Raw genomic sequence first — 16045 nt, forward strand, 5'->3', positions numbered from 1 at the left:
TGACCTGTTGACCAGGAGTTGGCTTTCTGCCAACATGAGGGATCTTTCCGGTCCTGAGCTGCGAATGGTATCTGGCTTTGAGAAACGAAGGACCCCAGCACGAGTTGAGCCTAGTGATGTTAGCTGCGGTATTTTCTAAAAGGATAGTGTAGACGAGTGTGGCTGGGTTCGCGAAAATAGCTTATCAAGAGATTAAAACTTTTAACAATGGCGAGGCCGTTGAAGTGCCTAGTATATTACACCCAAAAAATCTTAATTTGATTATTGTTGTATTCAGAGCAATTTTAATCTCTTCTGGTTTCTTACAATCACTGATGTACTTATCCACTGAGCACGACAGAGCGTAGCTTGGGCAGGTAACCTCTGTTACTGATTTTTGCTCTCTTGTTTACTGTTTATTTAGTATTTGTTCCCGCACCACAAAATGTGTAAGAGCACAATCATCATGTGTGCAGTACCTTTACGAAGCGTTATCGGCACCTGTTTGAAATATTAAAATATGAGGATCACCTGGAGGATGATGTGCTGAAGGGTAAGCTGCCTTCGTCAAACGGATAGCCACCAATATCAGCTGGGAATAAGCTACAAAAGGTCTTGTGCAACATAGTAAAAAGAGACAAGTACGTAGAACAGGAACAAGAAAGAGGTACCGATAGTGATAGAAGTATTCGAGACAATGAAGATCGCCGAGGACAAACCACCAGCCATTAACGGAGTTCCTCAACTTGTGCCGTTTACCAATAATTGAGATCAGTAGTCAATTAAATTCTGAGCCATTATATTTTATGTCACGTATCCATTGTCTATGGTTTTCTTCAGCAAACAATGATGAATTACACTGGGTGCAATCCATGATAGGAGTTTGATCCTGGGTTCAGTTGCGCTGAAATTTCAGTCCATGTAGCAAGGAGTTAGTCAAACATGTTTTCACACAATTATACATATTACATATACACAGATCACAAACAAGATTTACCTCAATGTTCACTCACACTTAACTGTTCGTTGTTGTCTTTCAAAGATCCATTTATGCGCATGCCTCTACCCCACCAGATTAAGGGACTTCACGTGTCATATATATATATATATATATATATATATATATATATATATATATATATATATATATATATATATATATATATATATATATATATATATACGCAATAGAATTAATCTGTATAACGGTTAACACTATTGACATTCATGTTGGTTTCCACATATACAGTTTGCCCTTTTTAGATTAATTTTTTTAAATTTATGTTGACGTGATAGCAACAGTAAATGGGCCTTCTATTCCTTCAACAAATCGTTGACCCATTTACCATGAGAATAAGGAAAATATATTTTTATCAAATTTGAAACATTTGTAAAACATACTGCTAAATGTCTCATCTTAAAAGATTTTGCGAGTCTGTAGTATTTCTGACGTTATTGAGAGGTTAAAATCATGATTAATTTTTTAATAATATTAATTCATTGAAACTGTATGTGAAAAGTGTGATGTTCTGTTCTCTACCAGTGGTTAGGTGAACATAACAAATACACATTTAACTGAATTTCGCTACATACCACAATTTTGGAATTAACCAACTTATGTCTGTATCTACATCGATATTCCACAAACTACCGTACGGTTCATGGCGGAGGGTACTTCGTGCATCTATTAGTTATTTCCTTTCCTGTTCCAGTCGCAAATAGGACGAGGGAAAACGAATGTCTGTATGCGACCATATGAGCCCAAATTTCTCGTATCCTGTGTTCATTGTCTCTACGTGCCATGCATGTTGGAGGCAGTACAATAGTTCTGCATTCATCTTCAAATAGAGGTTTTCTACATTCTCGTTGTAGTGTTTCTCAGTAGTGTTCCTCGAAACGAGTGTTGACTTCCGTCCAGTGATTCCCATTTGATTTCTCGAAGGGTCTCCGTGACACTTGCGTCTTGATCAGTAAGAAATCTAGCAGCCCGTTTCTGAATTGCTTCAATATCTTCCTTTTTGAGCAGTACTCAAGAATAGGTCCCACTCGAGTCCTTTATGTAGTTTTTAGTAGTAGTAGTAGTTTTATGTAGTATTTACGGATGAACTACGTTTCCCTAGAATCGTCCCAATAAATAGCAGCCGAAAATTCGCCTTCCCTACCACAATCCTCACGTGATCGTTCAATCTCACATCGCTTTGCAAAGTTACGCCGAGATATTTAAAAGACGTGGTTATGTCATGCTGCACACTACTGATGCTGTACCGGAAAATTACGGATATGTTTTCCACACAAAACTTATTATTGTGTTCTGATATTTAGTTGCTATCGATCCTCAACTCACGGTAGCAAACTATAGGGGACTAAATTAAACCGATTTCAATATTAGGAGTGCAGACTGTTAACATGAAGCTAAAATACAAGTTTAGAAGTGTTGTGAAGTCCTTATAGTATCAGTATGCAATCAACAAAGTTGTGATGCCGTTATAAACATGTCTTATGTATAGAAAAATTTGATTTATGTATAATATTTTAGGTTAGTTCAAAAAGTTTGGTGGTAGTGCTCATGATAGACTTTTCTTTAATAATCGATAGTTGACTATGAAATTATGTGTCAACCTCTCACTTCTTACAACTTACAACAAGTGCAGGAAAAAGAAGTGCTCTCTTCTTTTCTAAATACTGAAAATGAAATAAAAGTGCCTCTCAGTCTTATGTGATGTAGGAGGCACCAAGAGAGACAGGTCAGGAAATTGACTTGCTTTCCATTGGTTTATGTGGCAATCTGTCGGTGCAGACAGTCTTCGTTAACTGACATTCAATTGCAGGCTCATTCCATTTAATTTTTCTGGGGGCTGCATTCCAATATCCCAGGTAAATATTTTACACAAAATTACCGTTATTATGGAAAATGTAATGGGATTTCAATCTCACTCTACTGGGATATGAATGCATTGTTTTGACTTGTAACTGATTCACAAGGTAATCTTTAGTTAAAGAAGTAAATACAGAGGAATATACATAAATATTTAGGTTTATCTTAAAGTAGTTCTTTTCCAGTCTTCGTGTGTCACGAATGTCATTAACGTTCAGCTATGAATACAGTCACAGCTACACAGGGCGCAGTGGTGAAATATTCAAGCCACTGGAACAGGGAACGCAATGATGAATGAGACGGAAAGCTCTAATTGCGCAGTTGCAGCGATTAAGTGGAGGTAATTACTCCTCGACTTCGAAGACAGCAAAAAATGAAGTGTCCTGAAATTAAAATTCAGAGGCGGCAATTTATGAATGCGTCCTTCTTCCACAAATGAAAGCTGCAGTATAAGTCCTATTCAAACGGAGCTCTGCTAATTGGTGGCAAGTCAAGTCCGTTTTTACGTTGAGTCCGGTAACATCCTCGCTAAACGAAAACTGTACATTTCATTAATGGTGTTACGGTATATTCTGTAGCTGTATCCATGATGAGTGCTAGGTCACACAACTCTCTGCTGTATATCGAAAGCTCGTAGAGCTTTTAGAGAAAGATATTTAGGGTTTTTCTTCTTAATCGACTTTCAATAGTTATTATGAAGTAAATTTTCCTTCATAGATATACGTGTCAGACATCTCTTAAATAATTCTGGATAAAAATACAATTAAAATCGATACGTCTTGTAAACACTGTTCTTTTCGTCAGGTTTATAATGGAAGTGACTTTAATTATTGTTCCACATCTGACGTAGGTCATTCAGATTACCAGAAAATTTCCTTATATCATCTGAAAGCGACTCTCCACAAGGGATCATCAAATAATTTGCCAAAAATAGAGGCTAAAAATTTCAAATTATCTGTGCAGTGGAATCTCTTTCATGATGTCACTGAAGAGAAATGAGCTAACCGATTAGCAAATATGGCCGCACAGCATTACTGAGCGTTCGTGCTACTCCGATTTGAATTTTTTCCATAGTGGGACCTTAGTCCCTCATTATAATACTCAGTGTAATTAATTTTATATTTCTGGTATCAGTCTGACATTACTAATGTTTCATAGAGTAGCTCTGAAAGGAAGCTTTATTGTGCTGTGAAGGTTTCTTTCCTTCATAGAAAATCCTGGTGATGGTTAAATGTGTTGGAAATACATTAGTACGAAAATGAAGTTGTTTACGATGTACAAACCATATGCTGAAAAGGAATTCAAGCCCCACTCTCGCTGTGTATGAGTTTCCTTCTTTATAAACTACACCACAGCGGCCGATAGTTTGTCTAAGGCAAAAACAATAACTTAATTACGCAATGAAGGCGAAATGGTCTGGTCTTCTCCAGGAACTTGCTGCAAGGCATTTTTTTCCGTAAAACACAAGATGGCTGGAAACTGTAATTCACTTACTGATTATCCGATTTTACAATTGTGCCTTGGAGTTCCTAAGTAAATACGTCGCTCAATCACGTGATCTCCATTATTATTATTATAGTTGTTATTATTACTGTTACAATTGTTATTATTTAACGTTACATATCGCAGTTGCTCTTCACTGTAGAATGAGTAACACTTAGTGACTACATTTTCCTGGGTCTGCTATTCTTCATGTTTTCAAGCCAGTTTGTATATTGTTAACATGTGTTATTTGTGGACGTCCCAAAAGTCATGTTCTTGTAGAAAACTATTCCTGCAATGCCTTTATGACCCAGTCGATGGTGTCCTGTTGAGAATTCCTTCAATTTCACTTATGTACTATATTTGCCTCATTCTATAAAATTATAAACAACACTATCATGTATATTTACACATTATTATTATTGGTTTCTCTTCTGGATCTAGAAAATTTTCTTAACATTCTATTGTAAAATGCCTTAAATTTTCTGTCCATCTTCATTTTGAAAACTCAGGTTACAAATATGTATGCTAATGTTAGTGATATTAATAATTAATACACGTTTTAATTTTTTTATTTTCATTTATTTATTGTGTTGGGAAAAGGTGAAATACATTGCATTATTTGTGCTCACCTAGGGACTCATTCCTTTATAGCAAGTTATTGTGTTGCAAAAGCTCTAATTAGGTACAGAAGCTCTAATTCGGTACAAAACCTATTTGACAGTTACGTGGTATTACATTATTTTAAAACTTGATAGTCTTCCTGGCGATAACATACTGTCGAATCTATTAGAAAAATATTGTAAGCTCTCTGGTGGTTATACATAAAAAACCTTTCATAAAAAGCTAAAGAACTACTTTTAACGTGCAGCACTGTTAGTAGTATACTGAGGATATTAATGTAAGTCTTCAGCGGTGCACCATTTGGTAATAATTTTTCCTTTTCAATTTATTAGTTAACTGTTACATTTAATATACCTGTCAGTAGTGAATCACCTAGCTCTACTCGTTTTACGTCTCAAAATCTTCAGGTATTTTCATTGAAATTTTAACAATCATTTTATATTAAAAATGCAGGATCTTCATATATTTGTTAATATGACGCTGCTTCGGGAATTTGCAAAGATAAATGCTGTAAATAGTGTGAAACAAGCTATTAAAATCTATTATACCTATATCTACACCTCACCTGCATTATTTCTTTCTTTCCTTTAACTTTAGACAGTGAATAGTGGCAAAAGTGAATAAGTTGTGTCTAAGTACACTTTATTCATTACCTAGTAAACCTACACTATGTAGTCTTAAACCTGTTACCTTCCTCTAAAAAGCTATATACATATGCTCTTTTGGGTCGTCGTCGTCGTAGGCTGATACTCGTATCCCAGTTTTCATTTCTCTCCAGAGATTTCCTTTGTCACGGTTCAGGCGTGGAAGGGTCGCTGAAGGCTTAGCAATCCAATCCTAGCGTGGAACAGGCGGCCACAGACATTACAGCTGATGGAACGTGGAAGACGTGGCTGAGCCTGGAGGAGTTTACGTCTCCGGCGTTTGTCATTCTCCATTCTTCGACGTTCCAGCTCAAAGTTTGAAGAGCATTTGAGGTAACTGAGCGCCAGAAACTTCGGTCTTCTGCTATTGTGGACCAGTTACTCGGATCGATGTTCAAGTTTTTCAGATTTTTCTTGTACAGATTCTTATAACGTTTGAGAGGGGCACCTCGTGGCCTTTTACCTGTGCTCACTTCGCTGTACAGCATTTGGCGTGGACGTCTGTCATTTTTCATCCGCTGGACACGTCCGACCCATCTGAGTTGATGCCCAATGATAAGAGCTTCCATGATACATTTCTGCTTTCTCAAGAGCAGCCGTGTTGGGTATGAAGTCATCCCATTTCAGGTTCATGATATATCTTAGCTTCTGTTGGTTGAAGCGTTCTAGTTTCTTCAGATCACAGCGATATAACGTCCAGGTTTCGCAACCATATAGCAGGGTGGAAATGACTACAGATTTGTACACCATCAGTTTGGTGTACAGTATTAGTTCTTTATTCAGAAAGACACGCTTTGTAAGACGTCCCAATGCTACATGGGCAGCACGTAATCTATTCTCCACATCTTTTCCAGATGAGCAGTTAGATGACAGTATGCTTCCCAGGTAGAGGAAATGGTCCACTTGTTCCAAGGGTGTATCATAAATGGATATGCTGAAGTCAGGAACGGAGGAGCCAGGAGTTGGTTGCGCCATCGCCTTTGTCTTTGGAACATTGATGGAGAGACCAAATCGTTCGTACGCCCTGCTGAAGGAATCAACTGACAGCTGCAAATCTGCAGGTGAAGGAGCTGGAGAAGCATTGTCATCAGTATACTGCAGCTCTGTCACACGAGTGGTACTGGTGAACCTTTTTGAATGGAGTCTGGACTGGTTGAATAATCCTCCATCAAACCTGTACTTTAGTTCTATTCCTGCATTGTTTACGGTTGTCTCGTAAAGCATAGCTGCCAGATACAATGCAAATAATTTTGGTGCAAGAACGCATCCATGTTTAAGCCCACTTGTTATTGGGAATTCACCAGTCGTTTCATTGTGGCAGAGGATCTGTCCAGTCATATCATCGTGGAGAGCTTCAATCAGGTCAACAAAATGTTCAGGGCACCCGAAGCGTTTTAAGACCATCTACATGGCTTCTCTGGGAGCTGTATCAAAGGCCTTTTCTAGATCGTAGAAAACAAGTAGTAAAGGCTTTTGCTGTTCTCTGCACTTCGCCTGTAGTTGTCGTGCACTGAAAATCATGTCAATTGTCCCTCTTGAAGGTCGAAACCCGTATTGAGACTCAGGTAGTATAGTCTCTGGAAGTGTCTGGAGGCGATTTAAAAGGATTCTTGCAAAAATTTTGCCGGTGACAGAGAGTAGAGATATTCCCCGGTAGTTACCACAGACGCTTCTGTCGCCCTTCTTGAAGATGGTGACAATTGTGGAGTTCTTCAAGTCAGCTGGTACCTTGCGGGTTTCCCACATTAATAGAATGAGTGGGAAGAGTCTAGTTTTTAGAGGCAAGCCGCCACCCTCAATAAGCTCCATCGGGATGCTGTCAGGTCCAGGAGCCTTCCCAGGTTTCACACTCTTGAGTGCCTTGCAAAATTCTTGAAAAGTTGGAAGATCAGCCACGCAGGGTTTTGGAGGGTACTGTGGGACATTTTTGAGAAAATCTCCAGCGGCAGTAGAAGGGCTGTTTAACAGTGGGCTGATGTGCTCTCTCAAACGATTTAAGATGCCCAGACTTTCAGTAACAATGGTGGAGTTGTCAGCAGCTTTCAGTGTTCCTGGAGAGGAGCGGATAGGTCCATACAGCTCTTTAATACCAGCGTAGAAGCCACGCAGGTTCATTGCATCGGAAAGATTTTGGAGTTCTGTGGCTTTCTGGTGCCACCATTTGTTCTTCATTACTCGTATTTCACTTTGACATTTCTGCTTGAGTTCTTGAAAGTGTGCTTTCTTTTCGGCGCAGGACGGATCTTGAGCAAGGTATAGGTAAGCATCCCGCTTTGCATTGATAATGGATTTGATTTCTCCATGGCTCTCATCAAACCAGTCACTTCTTTTCTGTGCACTAAAACCAACAACATTCTCAGCAGTTTCTTTGATGATGTTCTTTAATGTGATCCATTCTTGTTGGACGTCATCTGTGGTTGCTGGAGCTTTGTTAAGTTGTTCATACAGTATATCTTGGAAGTGTGAGCGAACTTTTTTGTTGTCCAGGTTGCTTCTGTTGAATTATCTGCGTGGTGGGTTTGAAAAGTGGGATCGTGGCTTGCGATACTTTGGTACTCTCAAACGGCTGACTAAAAGTCTATGGTCAGTCCAGCACTCATCGATGTTTAGTGCTGCTGTTGTGAATGTCTTCCTGGTCACGCTGTCGCGTAATAACGTAGTCTATATGATGCCAATGTCTGGAGCGTGGGTGCATCCATGTGGTCTTCTAGCGGTTACGCAAACGGAATTGGGTATTGGAGATGAAAAGCTCGTGCTCAGCACACAGACCAAGAAATAACAACCCATTTGCATTGCAGTTTCCCACCCCTTGTTTACCCATGACGTCTCTCCAAAAACGGTTGTCCCTTCCCACTCTGGCATTGATATCACCAAGTAAAATTAATTTATCTTGAATGGGTATTTTAGAGAGTGTACTGTTCTGTTGGTGGTAGAACTGATTCTTTGTGTCTTCACCACTGTCTAAAGTAGGAGCATATGCAGAGACGTAGGTGATGAATCTGTCTGAACCAATGGGTACTCTAACATTCATCAGTCTTTCATTAATTGAGACAGGTGTAAGTCGAAGATCTTTCACTATTTTCGTTTTTACGGCAAATCCTGCATCATGGATGCGTGGTTCTGCTGCATCCTTTCCCTTCCAGAAGATGGTGTACCCTGAACGTACCTCACTAATGTGTCCAACACCTGAGAGTCTTGTCTCACTCAAGGCAGCTACGTCTATATCTAGCCGGGCTAGTTCTTGGGTGATAAGAGCGGTTCTTCTCTCTGGCCTGTAATTGTTCACGTCCAGGAGGCTCCTGACATTCCATGTCCCTATTGTCATAATCATTTCACTCTTCTTTTGTGTACGTCCGCAGTATAAGGAGTGACCTACTGGGTGCGGATTCCCAGCCCGGTTCAAGTGTGACTTCCGATGTTTAGCCCACATTTTCTAGGGCCTTCCCCATTCAGGGTGGGCAGCGGTCATCCTAAATAGGCCTGCCCGGTCGCAGATGCAGGACCGGATTCCCGAGTTGTCACACGGGTTCTCAGGAAAGCGACCATCACACACCTGCCGCCAATGTGCTGGTCCAGACTAGTAGCTTCCAGCCTCACTCGGAGCCTGCTACCATCGTCCTTATCCCATCGCCATTGGTCTTTACAGAAAATGACGGGAGAAATTGCCATTTGCGTGAATTTGTTTAAGATGGATTACAGTTTGCGAGGAAGTGACCCACAAACTATGATTCTGGAACAATTCATCACGGCACATATGTATGTGACATGTGACTTCAGGTACCAGAACTGCAACGAACTGCCGCGAGCTCAATGATGGCTGAGCAGCGCCTTTACAGCCAGTTCGTCTGGCATGACCTCTTCCGCCTCCACGATCGTTGAGAACCTGGGATATAAGATTCTTCTTCCGCTCGCTTCGCCGTTGGGTCGAAGGGTAGATAATAGATACTAGAGAGGAAAGTGAAAGACACCCTTGGGCCTCGGAAACCTAATACCGTTGAGGTCGAAGAAACCAAGAGTTGGCCGAGGGGGGCCGGATAGGAAAGGAAACAGGAGAAGCCTGACACAAGTAAGTGGAAGTAATGCCAGGCTTAGCTAAGGGCCCGTGTGGTTGCTACCCACACACTCCCAAGACGGGAGCCCCCTGCGGGATTTGGGTCGTAATGGCCCAATAAAAGAGCAAGATGATCCTAAATCGTTTAAAATTATTTTAAATGTAGGATTATTTGTTACAATACAAATAGTATTACATGCTAACCATGTCAACAATGATGTAAGCTGTGGTCTTTTATGAGCTGTTGTACAATAGAGTATTACGTAGTGTATAAACTATCAGTTATCGGAGAAAATTAGAATAAAATTTTGCTTAGAATTCCACATGTTCGGAAGTGGTATCTAACGTGAGCCTTACAAATAGTTTTGTTACAATTTGAACACTTCACTGATGTTTCGTGGTCACAACTTGATAGACAGAATCTGCATCTGGAACGTTCGAAGCTTTGGTTGCCACCACTGCAGTTTGGTGTTGATGGTCTCCCTGTGGTTGCTGACTGTTCACTTTCTAACAGTGTTTTCCTGGCTACAGTGTAAGCTGTAACTAGGACACTTCCTCATCTTCGAGAAATATTCTTCTTTTGTAAAGAACATTCTTTTTCCGTTCTGTATTTCTTTCTCTCCACAGCTCAAAAGCAGTTAAGCAGAAGTTTAAAAATATTTTAGAATATTATCATTGGCCAGTGATTGCTTCTTGCCTTGCATGTGTAGGTGCCAATAAGCTGATTCAGTGTGTCAGCTGCCCCATTCCTGCCCTACAGTCTCATTTTTGGTTTATTGTCTTTTCTGGTGCTTATTTCCTCACTGTTGTGCATTGCGATCATCAATGCAACCTGTTTTTTCTCTCCTGGAACATTAAATAAGACCGTGGTATCCTTTGTAAAAAATAACTTTGAAGTGTACGCATCTTATTTGCTTGATATATTATTAGGGAGTTTAGGCTTATTTCTTCTCGCCGTCCACAGCATTGAGACGACGTTTTAGGCGTAATGTATATAGACCGTCAGACACAGAGCACCTCGTGTTCCTGCTGCTAATAAGGCGAGCGCACCGTTTGTTTGTTATATATATTTACGAACAGGAGTGACTTATTTACAGTTACCTGCGAAGTTACGAAATTATTTTTGTAATTTCTTGGGTGTTAGAGTGCTTATAAGGCACAAACTTTTATTTTAATAACGGGTTAGCGTACAGTACAGCCGCTGTTAACGACCCTCGTATCGTATAGGCTTTTTTTGTCCTGGTTAGTGTAGCTCAATATCGTTTAGACCGTTAGCAAGAGAGCACTTCGAATTCGTGCAGCAAATAAGCCGAGTACACTATTCGTTTGTTATATATTTTTACGACCTTCAAACAGGAGCGAACTGGATGGGTACTGTGATTGCTGTGTAAAAATGCGAGCTGAGTTGACGACCCTTCGCTCACAGCTCCAGGTTGCGCTGGCTTCCGTCACACAGTTTGAGACTGCTGCCAAGGGGCTTCACTGTGGGGAGTCGGACATGGGGATGTGTGAGACTTCGAGCACGTCCCACATGTCCCCCCGATCGGTCCACTACTGTGGCCGCCGCGGGTACTGCCTGCACTGATATTGACCTCCCACCTGTGGTCGAGTGGGAGATCATTCCAAAGTCTGGCAGGCAACAAAAACTTTACGAGGGCCAATAGTAGGGCCTCCCTGGTTCGTTTGACGAGCAGGTTTTGGGCGATAGTTGTGGCTGATGATACCTGTGAGCCACATGCAGTCGTCCAACCGGTTCCAGCGGAAGCTTCTCAGCCCACAAAGGTGGGTTTGCTGGTTGTTGGAAGCATAATGAGGCCCTTACGAACATGGTTGCCGGGGAAGAAAGCCAGTTTGCACTCTGTGTGCATACCGGGGGGAGTCTTTCCGTATGTCGAAAGGGTGCTTCTGGATGCCATGAAGAGCACAGGGTGCTGCCAACTGCAGGTGGTAGCTGATGTCGGTACTGTCGCCTTTGATGAGAGGAGATTTTCTCGGGTAGCGGAGATGGTAGCGAAGGCCAATCTTGCTTCGAAAACCAACGAGGAGCTCACCATCTGCAGCATCGTCGACAGAACCGACTGTGCTCCTTTAGTGCAGAACCGAGTGGAGGGTCTGAATCAGAGGCTAAGGCGGTTCTGCGACCGTGTAGGCTGCAGATTCCTTGACTTGCGCCATCGGGTGGTGGGTTTCCGGGTTCCGCTTAAGAGGTGAGGAGTCCACTACACACAGGAGGCGGCTACACGCGTATCGGGCGCTATGTGGAAGGGACTGGGAGGATTTTAGGTTAGAGGGTCTTAGGGAACCGCAGAAAGGGCGTCCGTTTAAAAGGGGACAGGTAATACACAGTAAGTTAGTTGTAGAAACGATCGGTATTATAGTTGTAAATTGTCGTAGCTGTGTTGCGAAAGAACAAGAGCTCCAAGCCCTAATAGAAAGCATTGAAGCTCAAAACGTTATAGGTACAGAAAGTTGGGTAAAACCGGAAATTAGTTCAGCCGAAATTTTTTCCAACGATCTATCAGTGTTCAGAAGGACATACTAAATATAGTTGGTGGTGGAGTATTTATTGCTGTCACAAGTAGTTTGCCTTGTAGTGAAATTGAAGTAGATGTGTACTTGACAATCGGACTAAACTGTTAACTGAATCGTTTTATCGACCACCCAACTCAGACGACATAGTTGCTGAACACTTCAAAGAGAACTGGAGACTCATTTCAAATAGGTACCCCACACATACAGTTATAATCGGTGGGGACTGCAATGTACCACCAATATGAGGAAAAATTATACGTTTAAAGACGGCGGTAACATAAAATGTCATCCTAAATTGAACTGAATGCTTTCTCAGAAAATTATTTTGAACAATTAGTTCTCGGTTCTCCACTCGAAGCGTAAATCGTTGCGAAAGAATACTTGACCTATTAGCAACAAATAATCCTGGACAAATTGTGAGTATCGTGACGAATACAGGGATTAGCGACCACAAGGCAGTTTCTGCTAGGCTGAACACCGTAACATCTATAACCATCAAAAATAAACGCGAAGTATACGTATTTAAAAAGACTGATAAAAATGCTCTTAACGCCGTTTTAAGAGACAGTCTTCACTCCCTCATATCAGGTCATGTAAACATAGAGAAGTTGTGGAATGATTTCAAAGAGATAGTACCGACAGCAGTTCAACGATATATACCACATAAATTAATAAGTGATGGTGCTTATCCCCCATGGTACACAAAACGGGTCAGATCACTGTTGCAGAAGCAGTGAAAAAAGCATCCCAAGTTTAAGAGAACGGAAAATCCCCAAGACTGGCAAAGTTTTACGGAAGTTCAAAATATAGCGCGTACTTCAGTGCGTGATGCTTTTAATTATTTCCATAACGAAACTGTGTCTCTAAACCTGGCAGAAAATCCAAAGAGATTCTGGTCGTACATAAAGAACAATAGTGGCACGACGCAATCAATACCTTCACTGCGCGAAAACAACGGTGAAGTCACTGATGACAGCGCCAATAAAGCAGTCATTAAACACGGTTATCTGAAACTCCTTCACCAAAGAAGACGAAGTATGTATTTCGGAATTCCAATCAAGAAAAACTGCCAATTTAAGAAATATAGAAGAGTCTTGATTTCTCTTATTTTATCGTGAAGATCGTTTCTCCCTAAGTAGGTGGGTGCCAACAGAATGTTTTCGCAATCGGAGGAGAAAACTGGTGACTGAAGTTTCTTGAAAAGATCCCGTCGCAACGAAAAACACCTTTGTTTTAATGATTGCCACTCCAACTCACGTATCATGTCTGTGGCACTATCTCCCCTATTTCGTGTATAATACAAAAGGAGCCCCCCTTGTTTGTACTTTTCCGATGTCATCCGTCAGTCACACCTGATACGGATCCCACACCGCACAACAATACTCCAGAATAGGGCGGACAAGCGTGGTGTAAGCAGTCCCCTTAGTAGAATTGAAGCACCTTCCAAGTGTACTGACAGTGAATCGTAGTATTTGGTTTGTTCTACCCACAACATATCTACGTGATCGTTCCAGTTTAGGTTATTTGTAATTGTAATACCTAAGTAGTTAGTTGAATTTACATGCTTCAGATTTGTGTCACTTGTCATGCAATCGAAATTTAGAGGATTTCTTTTGGTACTAATGTAAATAACTAAACACTTTTCTTTAATCGGGTGAATTTCCACTTTTCGTACCATACAGATATCTTACCTAAATCATTTTGCAATTCGTTTTGGTCATCTGGTGACTTTAAAAGACAGTAAATGACTAAATGTAGGCATCATCTGCAAACAAACTAAGACGGCTACTAAGATGGTCTCCTATATCGTTAATATACACTCCTGGAAATGGAAAAAAGAACACATTGACACCGGTGTGTCAGATCCACCATACTTGCTCCGGACACTACGAGAGGGCTGTACAACCAATGATCACACGCACGGCACAGCGGACACACCAGGAACCGCGGTGTTGGCCGTCGAATGGCGCTAGCTGCGCAGCATTTGTGCACCGCCGCCGTCAGTGTCAGCCAGTTTGCCGTGGCATACGGAGCTCCATCGCAGTCTTTAACACTGGTAGCATGCCGCGACAGCGTGGACGTGAACCGTATGTGCAGTTGACGGACTTTGAGCGAGGGCGTATAGTGGGCATGCGGGAGGCCGGGTGGACGTACCGCCGAATTGCTCAACACGTGGGGCGTGAGGTCTCCACAGTACATCGATGTTGTCGCCAGTGGTCGGCGGAAGGTGCACGTGCCCGTCGACCTGGGACCGGACCGCAGCGACGCACGGATGCACGCCAAGACCGTAGGATCCTACGCAGTGCCGTAGGGGACCACACCGCCACTTCCCAGCAAATTAGGGACACTGTTGCTCCTGGGGTATCGGCGAGGACCATTCGCAACCGTCTCCGTGATGCTGGGCTACGGTCCCGCACACCGTTAGGCCGTCTTCCGCTCACGCCCCAACATCGTGCAGCCCGCCTTCAGTGGTGTCGCGACAGGCGTGAATGGAGGGACGAATGGAGACGTGTCGTCTTCAGCGATGAGAGTCGCTTCTGCCTTGGTGCCAATGATGGTCGTATGCGTGTTTGGCGCCGTGCAGGTGAGCGCCACAATCAGGACTGCATACGACCGAGGCACACAGGGCCAACACCCGGCATCATGGTGTGGGGAGCGATCTCCTACACTGGCCGTACACGACTGGTGATCGTCGAGGGGACACTGAATAGTGCACGGTACATCCAAACCGTCATCGAACCCATCGTTCTACCATTCCTAGACCGGCAAGGGAACTTGCTGTTCCAACAGGACAACGCACGTCCGCATGTATCCCGTGCCACCCAACGTGCTCTAGAAGGTGTAAGTCAACTACCCTGGCCAGCAAGATCTCCGTATCTGTCCCCCATTGAGCATGTTTGGGACTGGATGAAGCGTCGTCTCACGCGGTCTGCACGTCCAGCACGAACGCTGGTCCAGCTGAGGCGCCAGGTGGAAATGGCATGGCAAGCCGTTCCACAGGACTACATCCAGCATCTCTACGATCGTCTCCATGGGAGAATAGCAGCCTGCATTGCTGCGAAAGGTGGATATACACTGTACTAGTGCCGACATTGTGCATGCTCTGTTGCCTGTGTCTATGTGCCTGTGGTTCTGTCAGTGTGATCATGTGATGTATCTGACCCCAGGAATGTGTCAATAAAGTTTCCCCTTCCTGGGACAATGAATTCACGGTGTTCTTATTTCAATTTCCAGGAGTGTAGATTCGTCCTCCCGAATGCGAGTCCAGTGTGCTAACACTGTAGCACTTCCTTGGGGAACGCCGGATGTTATTTCTGTTGTACTCGATGACACTCCGTCTATTTGTACGAACTGTGATCTTTATGACAGGATATCACGAATCCAGTCCTTCAAATGAGGCGATATTCGGTAAGCACGCAGTTTGGTGACGCCAGCTGTTGTCTTCTCTTAAGACAGGATAGGTCGCAGATTACTGTTCATGAAGATGTAAAACATTTGAAGTAAACGTCTTCACATTAAACTGATCTCTAAAGCAGCAACGGTGGATCGCGATATATTCTGCTGTCTTATGAAGAAGAATAAAATATACAAGTTAAAGTCTGAGCTGTGTGCAATGCTGGCCGTGATACACTGATATATATATATATATATATATATATATATATATATATATATATATATATATATATATATATATGATCTTCTTTCGGCTGACAAATGAAAACATTTAAGAATAATTGAATATCTTTGAAATAACGTGACCTGGACAGGGAGGCGGTAGTGATTTCGATGGATAGCTGACAGTGACTTTTTCAGTAGTGAAATTGTATTAGAAGTTAAGTTTGGCTTCCCGAAATA

This window comes from Schistocerca cancellata, chromosome 6 (genome assembly GCF_023864275.1).
Source record: "Schistocerca cancellata isolate TAMUIC-IGC-003103 chromosome 6, iqSchCanc2.1, whole genome shotgun sequence".
Lineage (NCBI taxonomy): Eukaryota > Metazoa > Arthropoda > Insecta > Orthoptera > Acrididae > Schistocerca > Schistocerca cancellata.